This window comes from Tachyglossus aculeatus, chromosome 25 (genome assembly GCF_015852505.1).
Source record: "Tachyglossus aculeatus isolate mTacAcu1 chromosome 25, mTacAcu1.pri, whole genome shotgun sequence".
Taxonomy (NCBI): Eukaryota; Metazoa; Chordata; class Mammalia; order Monotremata; family Tachyglossidae; genus Tachyglossus; species Tachyglossus aculeatus.
Window position 1 is genome coordinate 13,831,998 of NC_052090.1, and position 20,929 is coordinate 13,852,926.

The window sequence follows — 20,929 nt, forward strand, 5'->3', positions numbered from 1 at the left end:
TTTCCCAAACAAAACGAAGGAATGAACAGTTCTTTTTCAAGCAGAAACCTCAAGAGGATCATTAGACAGAGGTTCAAAAACAAAAACCCCAACAGCAGAATAGGAAATGATCTTTGTTCATTCATTCAATTGTATTTATTGAGCACATACTGTGTGCAGAGCACTGTACCAAACGCTTAGCACTGTACTAAGCACTGTGTATGGTAGACTCACATGGGCCTTTTTGCATCGTTCTTTGCAGCTGCACTGTCACTCATTCATAAATCACACCATCTTTAGGGTCAGCTCCACATAAAGAGTACTTAGTGTTGAGCCCTCTGCACTTACTAGGCACTCAAAAAGTACTATTGATGATAGACAAGTCTGTATTAATATTATACTATCTCTAATCAGTCAGTCATATTTATTGAGTCCTTACTGTGTGCAGAGCACTGTACTAAGCTCTTGGGAGAGTACAACACAATAATATAACAGACACATTCCCTGCCCACAATGAGCTTTACAGCGTAGAGGGCTAAATATTTTTTTTGTGAGTTGCTAGCCTTTTCCCCCCCACAATTTTAGACTGTGAGCCCACTGTTGGGTAAGGACCGTCTCTATATGTTGCCAACTTGTACTTCCCAAGCGCTTAGTACAGTGCTCCGCACACGGTAAGTGCTCAATAAATATGATTGATTGATTGATTGATCAGGGTTCCATAGGCACCATGCAGTCTTTTATATCCAATTTTTACACTCTCTTTTATGTCCCTTACTCACCTGATTTGTGCTCCACTAGTTGCCTTAGGCCAGGGGTTGACAAGTCAGATGGACATCATTTAGCTTCATCCTCACAGTTACTTGGGGAGGAAGTTGCTGGCCCACCCTGCCTCAGGGAAGGGACTGAGAGGGAGGCAGGAAGGCAGCTCCACACTTTAGCCTCTGCTGGCGGGACAAAGCCCCACCTAGCCTGGAGACCCCTGGGATTCCCACTATCCTCAACAGGGAGCAGAGCAAGTCTGATGTGCTCTGGTCTCCGGCACCCATGAATGCAGCAGCAGTAGAGGGGAGTGCCAGACAAACCAGGCTGGGAAGAAGACCACCCACTCTCAACCAGCTCCATTTACTGCTCACCCTGGTACAGCAGGGGTGACCTGCGGGCTGAGCAGAGAAATCTAGAAGCAGGACCCAAGTCCAACCTTGCACTGAGTCCACCCTTCCCAAATGAAAGAACGAGGAATCAATCTGTTCCCTCCTCCTTTCTCCTTCTCCCACCTCCCACCCTTCTCACTTTCTTCACTTTCTTCCCCTCTTGTCTACCCCCTCCCTCCCCAACCACTCCCCTTCTTCTCCCCAAAGATTGTAAACTCTTTGTGGGCAGGGATGGCCCAAAATTTGTAATACTTCAGTTATTTTCACACATGTTTTCACTGTGCATTTTGTATAGAAAGCAGTTTAACAGCACAGTGTTCATCGGACATCAGGCCTCTGGTAGAATGGTAAGTGGCATAGGAAAGAATAGTTGTGCATAGGCTTGTGGAGTATCGTAACACGGTTTCTCCTGAGGTGGGATGCTTTAAGAGTATGAGCTTGGGAGTCAGAAGGTCATGGGTTCTCATCCTGGCTCCACCACTTGTCTGCTGAGTCACCTTGGGCAAGTCATTTCACTTCTCTGTGCCTTAGTTCATCTGTAAAATGAGGATTGAGACTGTTTCCAACCCTATTTACTTGAATCTACCCCAGTGCTTAGTACAGTGCCAGACACATAATAAGTGCTTAACAAATACCACAATTATTATTATTTCCAAAGATTGATAAGTCTCAGAAAGTAGGTAGGAGGCTTAGGGGTTGGCTGGAAATGTTTTAAGGACTCTTTTTGGTCTCCCTCCTTTAGGTGCCACTGCTGTTGGGTTTGCAGCTGGGATGTGGTTATATGCCTCACAATTGCCATCCACTCTCATTAACCTCCTTCCCATTCTCCTTTCAGCCATGTGATTGTAGTCTACAGTAATGTAAATGTGTGCACTTGGATTTCCGATTGACCATCTCTGCATGCTTTGAAATCTAACAAAGAACTCTCATGCCCCATATTGTTTAGTGCCTTGTTCTTTAAGGCTTTAGTGCTTTAGAGTTCCTTAACAGAGGCATCCTTCAGTTCAGAGATCCTTATTAACTGAATAGACAATTCCGTGCATGCTCTGACATGTGCTTTTAAGCATGAAACATAAATCTAGTAGCTGAAGTACTAGTCTCCTTAATTTTGAAAAGCCTAAGGGTATTTTAATGCAAATATACTGCCTGCATTTATAATTCATTTACATGTTGCTCTTTGAAATGTTGTTTTCTGAGAGCACTTCTGCCTCTGATCCTTTTATGACTTTTTAAGTATGTTTTCTTTGAAAATGGTATTCCAAAATTAAGCCAAATTTCCAGAAGTTTTCAAAGCTGATCTAGGATAGGTGGTTTAAACAGCTCCTCAAGTGTCATAGTTTTAGAACGTTTAACTTGGCTTTCATCCCATTTGACAGAGGGCACACGTATTCATATAGCAGGATCTCAATCAGTGGTATTTATTGAGTGTTTGACTGTGTGCAGAAGCCTGTTCTAAGCACTTGCTTCCTGTGTTATTGGTTTCTGGGTAAAACTGGATCATTTTTGCCCCAGGCCCAAATAAACAGGATGTAAAATCAAGGGAGCTTTGGTGAGTTTGCTCCCACTCCCATTGGAGCAGCAGGCACAGCCCAGAACTACCTCCCCCTCCACTTCTCCCACTGGGAAGACCAAGGTGGAAGAAAGTACAGGCATGGCTGCATTGGGTTCTTGCAGTGCCACTCACTGGATTTCTTGAAGATTAATATCCCAAATGGGAGAATGTACATAATCTCGTATGGGGTCAAGGAAAATTTTGGTATTCGTAGGGTTGCAACCTATGGCTCAAGGAAACCGAGGCCCAACTCCAAGTCCCTTTACCCCCTCTTCTCACAGTGTGTCCAAGGGTTGGCTGATGCATTTGGTTGCAGTGTCAGTACTTCATTTCCACTGCCTGCTGATTCCTGATTGCCATATCCCAGGCAAGGCTTCCTGCTGCTGTAGCTTCCTAGCTCTATTCAGCTATGCCACATCACTTCAGGTGGTGTTTTGATTGCAGGGAGATGGTAGCTCTGCACAGATCCTCTTCTTTCTCCTCCCTAGACCTGGTTTTTCTGCACCCCAGTTTCAGCTCATAAAAATCTGTTCTCTGGATGCTTAAAGTTATCTGATATAAGTTGAGTAGCTCCACAGTGACATCCAGGTATCAGGCTGGGGACTTTCTCAGAAACACAGTCTGTTGAACCTTCTCCACTCTGGAAGGGGCACTTGAGTTGGAAGAATTAGCAACTGTAATATAAGAAGCATAAAATGAGAGTGATTTACTCTACTTTGGAGGACATTTGGGATGAGAATTCCAGTGAATGTTTCATTGTTCTTTGTAGTTTCAGATGGCATTGCTGTGAAAGGGTGAATATAGGCAAAATGTCTGATCCATAACTCGGAGCCATTTCAACAATGAATTCTGAGATAGGGCCCATGGTTATACTCAGGAAATCCTGGCCTGCGAGTCAGAAGACCTGGGTTCTAATCCCAGCTCAGGCAGTTGTCTGCTGCGTGTCCCCACATTTTCAAATGAGGGAACTGAGGCATAGAACAGTTAAGTGACTTGCCTAAATATCATGCAGCAGGTAAGTGGTGGAGGCAGGATTAGAACCCAGTTCTCCTGACTACCAATCCTGAGCTCTTTTCACTAGGTCATACTGCTGTTGTGCCTTGCTTCAATGAAGGTGGCATTGGGTTTCATCAGGGTGGACGTCAGCCATTGCACTGTCCCTAGGTTCCCTCTCCCATCTCTGAATGTTACTGTGTTATTCTGCATGCACACAAGGCGTGATGTAATCATATGATATGGAAGTCGGCCCACAGCCCCAGAACTCAAGTGTTCCTGGGGAACGCTGAAGCAGCTGTCTCACTTGCTTAACATTTGAATCTGGCAGTGGACTTTAGTCAAACCACAGATACCATCCATCTTTAGCTGAGCGACTAACCAACTCTAAGCAGAGCTGAGGGCTTACGTGGGAGGTGCCGTGTCTCACTCTTCCTCCTCACTTCTTTCAATCAATCAATCAATCAATCATATTTATTGAGTGCTTACTGTGTGCAGAGCACTGTACTAAGCGCTTGGGAAGTACAAGTTGGCAACATATAGAGACAGTCCCTACCCAACAGTGGGCTCACAGTCTTCTGTCTGCCCTCCTTCCAAACCTTCTCATGAACCTCACATCCATGGGGGCTCTCCCATCTTATTTCTGCCTGACTTCCCATATTGTAATTAACATAAGAGTGCACTTGGTGATTGAGTTAAACACAATCAGAGTTTACTTTCTGGGAGACTGTTTAGTTGAACCATCATTAAAAACATCAATCATCAATCAACAGTATTTATTGAGCACTTACCAAGTGCACAGTGCTGTATTAAGCTCTTGGAAGAGTACAACACAATGATAGTAACTGACACATTCCCTGCCCAAAACGAACTTACAATTTAGAGGGAGAGACAGACATGAATGTAAATGAATTATGGATATATCTATTAGTGCTATGGGGCTCAGGGAAGAGGATGAATAAAAGGAGCAAGTCAAGGTGAATCATGAATCAGAATGAACTCTAGTCACACAAAGATATCACCTGAATCTCCTCAGAAGTGGAGAAAGCAACATAGCCAGGCACTATATATACTAAGCACTGGGTAGATACAAGCTAATCAGGTTGGGCACAGTCCCTGTCCCACATGGGGCTCAGTCTTAATTCCTATTTTACAGATGAGGTCACTGAGGCACAGAGAAGTAAAGTGACTTGCCCAAGGTCACGCAGCAGACAAGTGGAGGATCTGGGATTAGAACCCAGGTCCTTCTGACTCCGGGGCCCACACTCCATCACCTAGGCCACTCTGCCTTGCTGGAGAAAGGCTGTGTGTGGAAAATAAAAATCCTAGATAGAAAAGCCTGTGGTATCCGATCCAGGTCAGACAGGGGACAGAATGGGTGAAAAACATACTATCAAGTATAAAACCAGATTACTGGTCACCCTAGGCATTGTAATCCAAAGTGGTTGCTGGGTTGCTCTGGCTCCCAGCCCCATGCTCCATATACTACACCGTGCTGCAGAGAGGGTGGCGTGGAGGACGCCATTTTAGTCATCAAGGGAAGGTAGTTTGGGTATGAAGGCTAAATGGAGCATGATGATTTGAGAAGAATTGGATGGGGTCAAAAGATTGGAGGTCTCTGTGGGGGAACAGGACAGATTTGCAGGGAGGAGGTGTGTGGGAGAGAAGGCAGGTGAGGAGGTTGTGGTCAGACAGAGGGATTTCAGAGTTTGTGAGGGTAGAGATTGTACAGTGACTAGAGATGATGAGATCAATTTTGTGTCCAAGTTGGTGAGCGGGAGAGCTGGGCTGGAGCAGGAGTTCAGTGGAGTTGAAGAGTGATAGAAGGCGGGTAGTGGAAGGGTCATCAGGAGCATCTGTGTGGATATTGAAGTTCCAAAGGGTCAATGCAGGGATGGAGAAAGAGAGAAGAAATATGTGCTGTTTAACCAGCAGTGCACAGAGGAAACATGTATTTATGAATCTATAGTCTTAGCCACTTTTAGATATGATTGCCTGACATTCTTTTTTGTCCTTTGTTATATCTATCACTAGCTCTCCATAACCTCACCCCCTCCTACCTCACCTCCCTTCTCTCCTTCTCCAGCCCAGCCCGCACCCTCCACTCCTCTGCCACTAACCTCCTCACTGTACCTCGTTCTCGCCTGTCCCGCCATCGACTCCCGGCCCACATCCTTCCCCTGGTCTGGAATGCTCTCCCTCCACACATCCACCAAGCTAGCTCTCTTCGTCCCTTCAAAGCCCTACTGAGAGCTCACCTCCTCCAGGAGGCCTACCCAGACTGAGCCCCCTTTTCTCCTCTCCTCCTCTCCACCTCCCCTGCCCTACCTCCTTCCCCTCCCCACAGCACTTGTATATATTTGTAGAGATTTATTACTCTATTTTACTTGTACATATTTACTATTTATTTCATTAATGATGTGCATATAGCTTTAATTCTATTTGTTCTGATGATTTTGACACCTGTCTACATGTTTTGTTTTGTTGTCTGTCTCCCTCTTCTAGACTGTGAGCCCGTTGTTGGGTAGGGAACGTCTCTATATGTTGCTGACGTGTACTTCCCAAGCTCTTAGTACAGTGGTCTGCACACAGTGAGCGCTCAATAAATACGATTGAATGAATGAATCTAATTTGGAGGGAGCTGTTGCCTTCTTATCACAGCAGTCTTGAGAAGATTCCACGGGGAAGGAGAATGTTGACTGATTATTTTCTGTGGTTGAAATAGGTTTTTATTTTTAGCAGGATTTTGACAAGCCAGAACTGAAACTGTAGGCTTCGGATGTGGGTGTCAGTAGATGCTGGCAGCTCATTCTTCCCCAAACTGCCTGTGTTGAGAGTTCAGTATAATACATTTCTCCAGAGGGAAGAAGGGAGAAAAGTACAAGCAATGTAATATATAATTGGGTCTACATCCTTGTTTCCTCTGTGTCTTGTTTTAATTTACATTTTATTTTCACGATGCTTGCTAATATGACATAGCAAGACTCTTAAAGCAGTGCTTAGTTCGTCATGCTCTTTTGTATGTCGCCATGTAGAATTTCACTCCGACTTGAAATGTGAGCCCATTGTTGAGTAGGGACTGTCTCTATCTGTTGCCAAATTTTACTTTCCAAGCGCTTATTACAGTGCTCTGCCCAAAGTAAGCACTCAATAAATATGATTAAATGAATGAATGAATGGTTTCTTTCATCCCTTTGTACTTTTCAGTCACACTAGCCCCTGAAATTAAGATGGATGGGCGGCTGGGTTGGATAATCATCTTTCTGACATTTCATAAAATGAAAATTCCCATTCCTAGGTTTCCTAGTGATCATTCCAGAATCAGGCTGTCTTTTCCTTATGCATCTGGACCGTGGTGTGGTAATTTTGGCTGAAAATGAGCTTTGTATGTAAACCTTTTACAGGTACAACACAGAGTACTGTACCCCTGCCTGCCTATTTGTGGACTGCCCTCACTGCAAATGGCAGGATGGGCAGGGTACAAGTGGTTGTCTGCAAACCACTAGCACTGTAATCAGTCCCCTTGGGCAGGTTCTTGCCCCTGAAATCTTCATGACTGGACGGAGCTTTAGTTCGATTAGGACTGAGAGCCCCATTTGGGACATGGACTATGTCCAACCGGGCAACTTTGCAGCCACCCCAGTACTTAGAACAGTGCCTGACACATAGTAAGCGCTTAACAAATACCATGGGGAAAAACAAAAACAAAATCAGGACCTCAGTAAAATGTAACACAGTCTGGTTATGTTTCATTGGATCAGTTAATCCATTGGTTGTGTTTACTGAGTGCCTACTGTGTGCAGAGCACTGTACTAACTACTTGGGAGGGTACAATATGTAATAATAATTATAATAATTACAATTGTGGTATTTGTTAGCACTTAGTATATACCAGGCAGTATATTAAGTGCTGATGTAAATGCAATAAAATCAGGTTGAACACAGTCCCTATCTTATTTGCTTTACAAAGAGGTATCCAAAGTCAGTATTTTCTGTTTTATTTGGAAGAATTTACTATGACTTTCAACTTGTGTTCAAGAAAACTTATTTTATATAACTGGCTTGGATACTTGAAATTGCATTAGGCTTCATCTAGAGGTTTTTTGGTAGAGAGATTTCAAGTTCACTATCACAAAGGGAGGAGAAAAACCATACTGCTTTGGTGTTTGAAGACTGACAGGTAATGGCTTTAGAGAGCAGTTTTATTTTTTATCCATCTCAACTTAGCTAGCTCTTTAAAAAGTGACTTCTGAATGATTCAGTGTCTTAGAGGCTGGCCACAGAAATCAATTTTTCTGCATTTATTGGATCATGCCCTGCTGGTATTTTATAGGACAGATGTTCATATGAATGGATTAGAACTCCACTATATTTATCAGGAATTGAGGACCATACCTTAGGCTTGGGAAAGAAATTTTCATTAGATATACAATAAATTATGCTGCTACAATATTTTTTCTAGGTCACTAGGTGCTAAACCACTAACAGAAAATGGAGAATAGCCTGTTATTTTTAGTTTTCCTACATTTTTTTCCAGGGTTTATATATTTATCTGGTTGAGATGGTGAGTCCCCTAGTTAGGAATCATTATCTATAACCATCTTCTACCAGAGGAACTCAAGGAAGAGTTTACTGATTTTGACCCTCAACCGTAGTTTACTATGCTTGATAAAGTGCTTTCACCTTTTTCACAGGTGAAGAAACTATACTGAAATCCCATGATTTCTTGTGAATTTCATAACCATTTAGTGACTGAACTCTCAACTTCTAAATGCCCATTCTACTGCTTTGTCACTGGGTATACTGGAAAGAGCAGGTGAAAGAGAGAGGAAGAAGAGAGAAACTGCCTTTTTCTTCAGGGGAATGCTTTAGGAAAAACCAAATCCCACCCCATCTGTGGCAGAGAAGGCAACTCCAAACAGAATTCCCTAATAGCCTCTGGGAAATGTAGGCAGAACAGTCACTTTTCTCCTTAGGTAATGTGGGTTTGTTTTTTTTTTCTGTCCTCTGCCATTCCCTTGCCAGCTTTCAACCAGATCTATTTGGAAGGGTAGAAAGCATGCCACTTTGGTCGTGACCCAGGCATCTAACAGATGTGGCAGTCTGCAGACTTGACTGTAGATTGCCTGGGACGCAGAGAGCCATCGCATAGCCCTTATCTGAATGAACATGCTTTTAGTAGGCTCCGTGTATAGATGGAAACTATAAAAAGTGGTGTCTTTCCATTATGGTCAAATATTTTTCAGAGGTTGTTCCAATAGAGAAATAGCAAAGGGAAGTTTGGACTTCAGTCTGGGTTGATGACTGATCTGCTTTCCAGTACTGACCTCTTGACAATATTGTGCAGTATTGTGCTTCTGGGCCAAAGTGGTTTTTTTCCTCTCTTTCTTGTTTAGATACTGACCTTGCCACCTGCCCAGTTTTCTTCTCTCAGCAATTCTCTCATTTCATTAGATTACAAACTGAACACCACATAAAAAATTGTCCATTATGAACCCAATAGGAAATGCCCTTCCCTTTATGGTACACTAATTCTTAAATACTTGCTGTTTTTGAGAACCAACAATATTTTTCTCACTTGTCACTCTGCCTTTTGCCTCTTCAAGCAATGACATTCATTCATTTCATTCAACCATATTTATTGAGCAAGTCCTGTGTGCAGAGCACTGTACTAAGCACTTGTAAGAGTATAATGCAACAATAAAACAGACACATTCCTGGCTCACAATGACCTTGCACTCATCTCTCCTTGCAATCAGTAGACAATTTCAGAGTGGCCTGCTCATCTACTCTAGAACCAGAGGAGATATAGCAACAGATTTTGAAGACAGATTGTTAGAAGGATCAGTTTCCCACACCATCCTGATCCTCCCCACCACTTTGACTTCTATTTTTGTCTTGATACTGCTAACCCCTGAGGGAAGTACAAACTCCAAGTGTGAATTTCTTAAGGGATTCCCTTGCCTTCCTAGGTTTTGAGCCCCAAAATACTACTGTGAAAGACTATATGAGCGTTAAAATGCTGAAACAACAGTGTTATCATCCACCAACACGCTCCACTTTTGACATATGGTGAAAATTAGCATCAGCTTGGGTGGAAAGAAATGTCAGCACAGTAATACTACCTATGAATGTCCTATTTGTTCTAAATAGAGCTCATGCCAGCATATGTATAATAATGGGATATTATGGGATGGAATATTAAAGTCCACCAACAATCCAAATGATTTCATTGGAGTTTCTAATGAGCTTTCTCACCTTCCTCTCTCTGCCCTTATCAACAGAGCTGCTTAGAAGCAGCAAAAGGGCCAAAAGTGTAAAAGCAAAGGGAGGTGGAAGTGAGAAGAAGAGAGTTGGGGGGGGTAATCCACATGTCGAATGATCAGTCCCTGAATATTTGGATTTTTTTTTTTACAGTTGAAGGATTTGCTTTTCTGTTTGTATACTGATTTTCTTTATGGCTCTGATAACTCTAGCAAGATTTAGACATTATATGTACTTTAGCTCTGCCTTGGGATAATCCTTTATTTGTAATTGGAACTCTTTTCACAGCACGTATTGCTTTCCCTTAAACTGAAATATAATATGCAAGTGCTGGGGTGGCAAACCGAAGAGTGTGATGTGCTGATAATTGAGAAACTGATTTTATATCTTTTGAGATCCTCCAGTGGGCTGGTAGACCCCCATGTGGGGCCTTGTCTGACGTGGTTGAAATGGCACTCTCAATGATCTAATCTGGCTACGTCATCTACAGAATTAAAGTGGGAAATTGATGTTGTCCAGGAAGCCTGTGGATCATGAGGATGAGCCACTGGAGAGGATCTATGGATGACATGCCCACAGAAATGCTGCTAATGGAAATAGTAGCAGTGGTTTCAGGAGGGCAGTAATGACTAGGCTTAATTTAGGAACAAGGAGAAGACCGTTAATTGTAGATCTAGATTAGGAACCTGTCATACGACTACTGTTGATGTTGAAATCTTTAACGTGGTAAATACTGGTACCTGTTTCGTGGTATTTGTTAAGAGCTTACTGTGTGCCAGGCACTGTAGTAAGCACTGGGGTAGATACAAGCTAATCAGGTTGGGCACAGTCCCTGTCTCAATATGGGGCTCACAGTGTTAATCCTTATTTTACAGATGAGGTAACTGAAGCACAGAGAAGTGCAGTGACTTACCCAAGGTCACACAGCAGTCAGGTGGTGGAGGTGGGATTAGAACCCATGCTCTATCCACTAAACCGTGCTTCTGGTACTCTGTTTATAACCTTGGGCAAGTCACTCAACTTCTAGGTGCCTCTGATACCTCAAATGATACCTGCTTAGCTTGTATCTATCCCAGTGCTTAGTATAGTGCCTGGCATGTTGTAGCACTTCAAAAATACCATTAAGAATGTACTTGAGTGATCTGGGTTTGTGGAACCTGTATATTTGAAGAGATCACTAGCAGAGGGAGCATGATAGATATTTGGCGTCACCTCCAAACCTCAACAGCCAGTCTTTAATAATAATAATGATACTAATTATGATGATGAGTGTTATTGTTGTACTTATTATGCGCTTACTATGTACCTATCACTGTGCTAAGGGCCAAGGTAGATGCAAGATAATGTGAGCTGGTACAATCCCTGTGTCCTTCATAGGGCTCACAGTCTAAGGGGGAGGGAAAACAGGTATTTAATATCTACTTTAACAGATGAGAGAACTGAGGCATAGAGAAGCTAAGTAACCTGCCCATGGTCACAATGCAGGCAAGTGGCAGAGCGGGGATTAGAACCCAGTTCTCGTGACTCCCAGTGCTGTGTTCTTTCTGTTGGGCCACACTGCTTCTCATTTAGGTTGTGGGGTGGGTGAATTGAACTCTGGAAGCCTCTCATGTCTTTTAGGGAGTTCAGGTTTAAGAGTAATAGGATCGGGGGGCGGGAGGACGGTCATAATGCAATCATGGAGTGTGCTCGTATGCAGCCCCAAGACCACTCCTGCCCTAAAATGCAAATTACTCAGTACAATAAGACACCATTCATTCAGTCGTATTTATTGAGCGCTTACTGCATGCAGACCACTGTATTAAGCACTTGGGAAGTACAAATCTGCAACATCTAGAGACGGTCCCTACTCAACAATGGGCTCACAGTCTAGAAGGTATTGCAACTTTACATTATGTGACCAGGAAAATCAAAGTGCTCAACAAATATTTGTGGTTGACAGTGATGATTAGACTTGTACGGTGAAAGATAGCAAATGTGAGCTCAGAATTGCGGGTCCGGGTGATACAGAGGATTGAGGCCTTATTGTTGGGGAGGGGGAAATTGGATAGGGAGAGGATGGAGTAAAGTCCCATCAGGTAGGCATTCTGTCTTTTCTAAAGTGAGTTTCAGGAAGTGGCAGAGGAAGCAGATATGAGATAATGCAGACTGAACCTTGCAGCTCCTGAAGTGGAAGAAAATCTTCCACTAACCATGATTGTCACCCATCGGAGTCCACTGTTGCCAGAAAGATTCCCTGAAGGCAGGGCAATATCGTTGCTTAGGGACCTTATAAAATTTCTTTAGGGTATTTTTAGAAGGGTGTAATGATCCCAAGGCAAAATTAAATCACTACTCAGTTTCTTTCTCCTTTAGAAAACACGATGAAGTAGGATGATCATTTTAAACTGAATGACCTAGTGGAGAGATGCCAGATCTAGGAGTCAGAGTGCCTGGGTTTTAATCCCTGCTCTGCCACTTATATGCTGTGTGACCTTCTCTGTGCCTCAGTTCCATCATCTGGAAATGGGGGTTCAATACCTATTCTCCCTCCTACTTAGTCTGTGAACCCCACGTGGGACCTGATAATCTTGCATCTACCCCAGCACTCAAGACAGTGTTTGACACAGTAATTACTGAACAAATACTATTATTATCATTGTTATTATTATTATTATTTTTAAATACATCTTGGTGTAATGCTAAACAATTTCTTTTTTCAAAACCCTGACAGGCTTTGGATAAGTGATTTAATAAATAAGTTGCTATCTATTTTGTGGCATATGGATAATGTTAGATGTCTCTGAGAAGACACTTCACTGTGAGAGACTTTATTTCAAATCATTTATCCTTGCTTCTTGAAAGGTGGGGCTTGTTTTGCCATTATCAAAAATACAGTGTATTTAGACATAATTTATGATGAGAGATCTTGCTAAATGCTATTTAGTCAAGTCAGGTTTCTAAATACTTCCGACTTTGGTGGCAAGAAAACTGAGCTAAGTTCCAAATAAAGATCTTCACTCTTATAACACTTTCTAAAGTGGTCCCATAGCTGTGGAATTTTCTCACCCTCCAGCTTCAAGCTGGACTTTCTGATTGACTACAAAAGCCTCGATTTCCATGTCTGTTATGCTGGCAATGAACCTCAATTCACTGTTTCAATATTGCCCTTGGTAGCCTGCAATAACCTTAAACCCTCCAGAATAAAAATTCCCAGGAAACGATGCTATTAACTTCCATCTTGAAGCAGTAAAAATCAGCTCGTGCTCCAACTGAATATTTCTCAACTGTCATGAGGAACTACCAAATGAGATCAGCTTCCTAATGTTTAGAGATCTTGTTCGGATCCCAAGGCAGTCTTCTGATCAGTGAGAAGGTATTTAAATGACCTGCAGAAAACAAAGGAAATAAAAGTCAAATCCCCAATCTGTCACTCATTCAGTGAGCCCAGTTCCCTGGGTGGATGGAGGAGATGAGGGATGGAAGAGAGTGTGGTCTAGTGGAAAGAGCATGGGCCTAAGAGTTAGAGGATCTGGGTTCTAATTCCAACTCTCAAGCACAGATAAGTTAGGTGACTTGCTCAAGGTTGCACAGCAATCAAGTGGCAGTTACCTCATCGGTAGAATGGGGATTAGGACGGTGAGCCCCATGTGTCCAACCAGATTAGCTTGTATCTACCCTGGCACTTAGTGCAGCATCAGGCACATAGGAAACACTTTACAAATAAGAAAGAGAGAGAGAGAGAAAAGAAAAAAAGAAATATCAGCACATTGGGTCTGTACAGTTGGGAATTTAGAAAGGATTGGCCACTTCTGAGGAAGTCTTGTATGTGAAAGAGATGGAGCTGAGCGGCAATATGCCCAAAAGGACAAAATTCAAAATAAGGCCGGTCTAACAGAGTAATTTAGCATAATGTGGAAGAGAATAAGAACACATCTGAAAAGCATCTAACATTTTTCTTTTATGCATTTAAATGTCAGTTCAACTGTTGTGCATGCTTCATGAAGATAAATGCTGCCTACAAGATAATTCTACTAGTGGGTTTCAGTTTCCTCAGTCTTTTTTCAGAACTTCGTGTCAAAATGTACTTTACCCAAATATATAAACTTTCCTTTAAAACTTAGCAACAAAGAGGGACTTTCCAGGAAAATTCAACGTTTAGAAGTGTAATACTTTCCCAAGTAAGGTTCCTCTCCCATACTGAGCTTTGAGTGCCACCCATTATCATCTTCCAAGAGAACAGTGATCTTCAGGGTAATATCAAGGCCAGGAAAGTGCACCTCCAGTTGATTCCACAGAGAAATAACCACTCAGGTGCCTTTAAGCATCCTCAGTCTGTGTCCTCCTGGGAATGGCAAGACACCAACCTGACAGGTGTTACTAGGAGTGAGGGAAGTTAGAGCTCTGGACCATGAAGAGTGCTTCTGAAGAACAACATAAAGGCTGCTCAGTCATTTAAGTGTTGAAGCATTATTCCCAGAAATACTCTTTTCAATGGCAGTACTTTCACACACAATAAGAACAATGAGAAAGCAAAAATGTGGTGCTACTGGAAAAGCTATTTGGTGAGAGCTACAGTAACAGGGAGAAATCATGCTGGTGCGTATTATTTCTCTAGTGGCCTTGGGTCTAAAAACATTAAATAATGAAGACAAGTACTTTGTTTACATGTGAATCTTACTGGTAATAGAAAAGATGTAGATTTCACATATTCTGAATAAATTACTGTGTTTCCACCTCACTGTTGGAAATGCATTAAAGCTTATTTTTCTCAGAATGTTGGACATAATGCCATGAGGTCAGGAAAGTCCAATTACGGAGTTTAAATGCAGTAGCACTTTGTTGTACAATGCACGTGTGATTCTGTCTCTCCATTATATGTGTGCATGTGTATGTGTGTCTGGTTATATATATGTATATATGGATATGCATATATATAATCTGCACCTCATTTTCATATTAGATGTCTAATTTTCAGACATGCAAGTGTTTGCTGTCATATTTCCTAACCAATTATTATCACTGGTATTAAGCACAAACTATGTACCTAATAGATACAAGATAATCAGGTGAGAGTCAGTCCTCTCTCCCCATTCCACAATCTAAGAGGAAGGGAGAACAGGGATCTTATTCCCATTTAGCGGATGAGGAACAATATGACCTTGAAGATAGAACAGGGGCCTGGGAGCCAGAGGAGCTGGGTTCTAATTCCTTCTCCGACCTGTACCTGTTGTATGACCTTGGGAAAGTCATTTAACGTCTTTGTGCCTCAGTTTCCTCATCTGCAAAATGGGGATTAAATCCAACTCCCATATATTTAGACTGTGAGCCCCATGTGAGATAGGGACTGTGTCTAACCATTCATTCATTCATTGAAACATATTTATTGAGCAGTTACTGTGTGCAGAGCACTGTACTAAGCGCTTGGGAAGTACAAGTTGGAAACATATAGAGACGGTCCCTACCAAACAACGGGCTCACAGTGTAGAAGGGGGAGAAATAACCACATAGAAAGATAACCAGATTATCTTTCATCTACCCCCAGGCTGGTATGGTACTTGGTACATAGTAAATGCTAAACAAATACCACAATTATCATTGTTATTAGAAAACTGGGGCAGAGGGTCTAAGTTACTTGCCCAAGGTCAGATAGTAAGTCAGTGTCATCACTGGGACTGGAACATGGATCTCCTGATTCCCAGTTCTGTGATTTTTCCACTAGACTCTGCTGCCTCCTAATTTTCATCAAGTTACAGAGAGCCCAAACCCTAGGGCTCAAAGGCTCCTTCAAATTTGAGCATGTGAATTTCTATCAGCCTAATTACAATCACACTTATTAAGTGTCCTCAAGTTTAGTGTAGTCGCTAAATAAAGTTAATGAAAAAAACAAGGCCTAATATCTGTTCTCTGATAGTGAGTTTGAATTTGAAAAGGTGAAAATGTCGACGCAGACACTTATTGGCAGAAAGGGTTTGCTGCTCTGGGGAGGTGGAGGGATGGAAAGAAGGAGAAAAAGAGAAAAATGAATTGAGATGAGGGACAGGGAATGGCTGTCAGGTGTGTTACTTACACAGGAACTGTCAAAGGGAGAAGAAAGTAGAGCCACCTAGTCCTCCTTCAGCAGTGAAGAAAAAGAATAGCAGGTACATACGGGGAAGGCTTTCTTTCGCTGAAAACTGCAGATGCCATAATGTAATCCCTCTGGACCAGGTTGCCTGGAACTAGGAGTAGGCACCCATGGAGGGTGGTAGCACTTGTCATTTTAGTGGCTGAATAAGTGGCCCAAGACTGATGTCTCAGGTCTGTGACAGTGACAGAGGGGATTGCTTCCTTGCGCTTGGCCCTCTCCGTCTTTCTGACAACTCTTTGTTGTCTGCCTTTAACTCTCTGTTTCCTTCAGCCAGAGCGAAAATGGCTCTGAAAGCCTCAGCCGGAAATCTCTAAGTTCCCCAGCATGGAAGCTCGAGAAGGAGCGGGAGAAGGAAATATGAGGAGTAGACACTGCTATCTGTATCCAAACAGGGCTCAGATGCAGCTCCTGGATGATTCTGTACGGAGTGAGTGCTCCACTTTACTGATGGGTCCCCAGTGACCACCCATGTGTCCAAGATTGGTCCACATGGGCCCCAGCCCACAGGGATTTTCCCAGCATTCCAATATAGTCCAGCCAGCAAACTGATTCCACTCCTCTCTCAGGGCTCTCTTCCCTATGTGCTCCATTTGTCTCAGCTGGGCAGGGTAAAGGAAGGGGAGCCTGAGTCTGGTTGGGGAATAGGAAAACCTGAGATAGGAGTCAGAAATGAGCATCTAAATTGGTGGTTCCTTTGGTCTGCCACTGATACCGTCAAATTCTGTTACGTTCTCTTCCAACCCGTGTCAGAGTCCACACGGAACTTCCAGGCAGGCTCTCATGATCCTTGACGGTCCTGAATGCCCTGGGGAGAGGGAGATTGTGGATGCATGGATGGAGTCTCATTTGAAGGCTGCAGAGAGATGTATTTTATCAGTGATCATTTTCTTCCTTTGTGGGAATTTGCAATTGTGTACAGAAATATAAGTGAATCATTACCTTTAGGGCAGATATGAGTTGTGGCTGCAATAAGCAGTGAGATGGAATGTAATATAGATGTCATTTCTATTCATTATTTTCCAATTATTTTGTTTTATTTGAATAACATAACAAAATATCAACTTGAGGAATCTTCAGAAATGCCAGGTATTTTGTTTTCAGTGGCCCAGGTTCCTTCCTTATACACATATTTAACCGTTCTGTTTGCTGACATGATTAGAGTCAGTTTATGTTCTGATTTACCTTCATATCTTAGATGTGTTCTCTTCCATAAGACAGAACACATTTTTGGGGCCATACATACTATCACTCCCAATCATAAGACTCATTAAACCAGATTCTTTGCCATCTTAAATTCCACCAAGTAGAATATGCTTCAGAAGAGGAATGATTTCAGTCACTAGCAGATTATTTAGCCCCTTACAGGCCCTACTGGCCAAAATAGTACCTAATTTAATACCGCAAGAATCTGGAAGATTGTTCATTGGGAGAGTCTGGCATGCGAAAGCTGATTTAGGGATTGTGTCTACCAGGTTTGTTGTATTGTGCACTCCCAAGTCCTTAATACAGTGCTCTGCACACAGTAAGTACTCAATCAATGGTATTTGAGCACTTACTATACTGTCCTAACTGCTTGGGAGAGTATAGTACAACAGAATTTGCAGAAATGTACAGAACACTGTACTAACTGCTTGGGAGAGTACAATACAACAGAATTTGCAGAAATGCTCCTTGCCCATAAAAAGCTTATGTAACTGCTGAAAGCATCTCACAGTCTAAGAAGTTCAAGTAATAAGTAGCTCATTTTTGTTTGCTATTTAAATCCTCTCTTCCTTATCTCTCACAAAAAGTGGATTTGCCAGTAGCAGGGCAAATGTCAGCGTGAATGATGCACAATACAGAGGTCATGCGCACAAACATCTTGGCATATTAGAAATCTGTTTGAAAGACTAAGTGATTAGTTCACTGAGTGATTCTCCCAACAGAAGGATTCTCCCCGCCAAATAATGGATTTAGGTAATGTGCAGACAGTGGGTGCTGAGGAATGAAATGATCCTCTGACTCTTCACACAGACAAGCTTGCTGGAGGAACAGTGTGACAGATGATGATGATGGCATTTGTTAAGCGCTTACTATGTGCAAAGCACTGTTCTAAGCGCTGGAGGGGATACAAGATGATCAGGTTGTCCCACGTGGGGCTCACAGTCAGTCACCATTTTCAGATGAGGTAACTGAGGCTCAGAGAAGTTAAGTGACTTGCCCAACGTCGCACAGCAGACATGTGGCAGAGCCGGCATTCGAACCCATGACCTCGGACTCCAAAGCCCGTGCTCTTTCCACTGAGCCACGCTGCTTCTCTGTGACAGATGTCCTTCTTGATGTTCCTATTTGTGCTCTAATTGTCCCAGCCAACACTCTAACCTTTCTGAGGAGGAGGAGGAGACCACCATCACCAGTGACAGAGCTGTGATTACAGTTTACATCTCCTGACTCCCGATCCCATGTTTTTTTCCCCCTAGGCCATATAAGTACATTGTGCACAGTTGATTTCACTTGTCCTTGTTTTTATTTCTTAACATAAATAAGACCACTCTCTGGACCTTTGGATCTAGGTACACCAACATTCTAAAATGAAACATTCCTACATTTTCCTCGTTCTATTAAGCTGCTTATTTTAGGACATCTACAACTGTATTAATAAGATGGTTAGGCACTTTTTGAAAATTCCTTTGTATCTAGAGCATTTTTCAAACCAGCAGTGTCCAAGCGTGGTTTATGTCTTTGTATTCTTTCCAATGAATAGAACTGAAATTATCCAATGAAAGCTCTTCATCACTAAGAGTATGAACATCCTTTTGTAAGACTGCATGATTGGAAAAAAAAAAAGAATAGGAAGTAAAAGGAAAGTACAGGGAGTCAAGTTGGAAATAGCATTCCAATTAAGAATCAAAATGGGCTGATCACGTGTATGATAAAATGTAGTCTAATTGAATTTAGGGCCCTCAAGCTGAGCTGTCACACCAATTTGGTCCCACAGACCAAAAACCTTTTGTGCAGGCATCCACCTAACTCAGATTTCTTCAGCAGATGGAAATTTCCCTGAGGCAAACAACTCTTTACAGGCAGAAATATGGCTTTAGAAATGCATAATTCCCAAGGGTATGGGCTGTTGATATAAGGTTGGTTTCATGAGAAAAAGTTGGTAAAATCAGAAAAACATCTCCTTGTACTTGGTAGATCAGTGGTTGTAAAATGCTTAATGTGTGCAGAGCCCTGTACTAAGTGCTTGGCAGAGTACAATATAACAATAAACAGGCACATTCCTTGCCCACAGTGAGCTTACAGTGTAGAGAGGGAGACAGGCATTAATATAAATAAATACATTACAGATATGCACATAAGTATTGTGGTGGGTGTGGGGCTGAATAAAGGGAGTAAGTCAGGGTGAAACGGAAGGGAGGTGAAGAAAAGGAAAAGAAGTCCTCTTGAATGAGGTATGCCTTCAATAAGGCTTTGAAGGGTGGGAGAGTCATTGTCTGTTGGATATAAGGAGGGAGGGCATTCCAGGCCAGAAGCAGGATGTGGGTGAGAGGTTGAGAAGGCAGGAGAATAATTAGATGAGATAGTAGGGGGCAAGGTGATTGAGCGCTTTAAAGCCAATGTTGAAAAGTTTCTGTTTGAAACTAGCAGTGTGAAGGTATGTGAATCAATTAGGATTTCCCCTTTTCTCTCCCTGTTCATTTAACTAAACAACAACACTTTAGTGCCAAGTTGAGAAATGTTTAGCGGTACTAGGAATTTTTGTCCTGTTTTTCGCTACCTAAAACTTTGATATGCTAACTTTTGCCAATTGCCAACATGAATAATGATTTCAATCTTGTGGATTAAAACTTGATTGAGACATTCATGAATTCTGCATCGAACGCAACTATAATTTAGTAAAATAATTTTCTATAGCGCTGTATTTAAAACTTTGAAATTAACTGAAGTTTCACAATAATCCTACTATGAAGCCTTAGCTTTAATAAATCACTACTGTTGAGTGTATTTTATTTCAGATTTCAGGAAAAAGATGCAATCAGTCTCTTGGAAGTGCTCCCAGTGTACCCTAATCGTTTGTTATTGTATTCACCACAATGTCTCTCTTCTGTACCTCATTGGATGTCATGTTCAGATGACACTCTGCCAAAATCCAGATTGGTTTTGTCGAGAGGAAATATTAACAATTTGCCTATCATTTGGCATCACATTGTTAAGGTATCAGAATTCCATAACATCTGTTAATTTGACAAGGTCTACTAAAGTATTGCAGACATTTTGATTTGACTTGGAATGGCTGTTGTTTCGGATTACTTCTCTGAGACACCTAGAGATCCTGTTTTACAATGGAGTGGAAGGAAAAATTTTCCAGGGATTGATTAGGGGTCCCATTCCATTTCTCATCATCCATTGATAACCACCTCATTAATGCCTAAGGGCCTCCAGGAACTGTTGGCAGCTTGACCACATGGTCTGGTTGGCTGAGGCAAGTACGGATATTTTTTTTCTTTTCCCCTACTTGCTCTCCCTTCTGCGTCTCCTATGCACTCCTTAAGCAGTTGAGATTCATCCCACTCTCAATCCCACAGCATTAATTTACATATCATTATGTGCTGCTGTTTACCCTGTTATTTATTTTAATGTCTATTTCCCTCTCCAGACTGTAAGATCCTTGCAGGCAGGGATCATGTCTACCAACTCTGTTGTGTATTGAGAAATAGCGTGGCATAGAGGATAGAGCACAAACCTGGGAGTCAGAAGGTCATGGATTCTAATTCCCTCTCTGCCACTTGTCTGCTGTGTGACTTTGATTCACTTCACTTCTCTGGTCCTCAGTTACTTCATCTGTAAAATGGGGATAAAGACTGGGAGCCCCACAAGGGACAGGGGCTGTGTCCAACT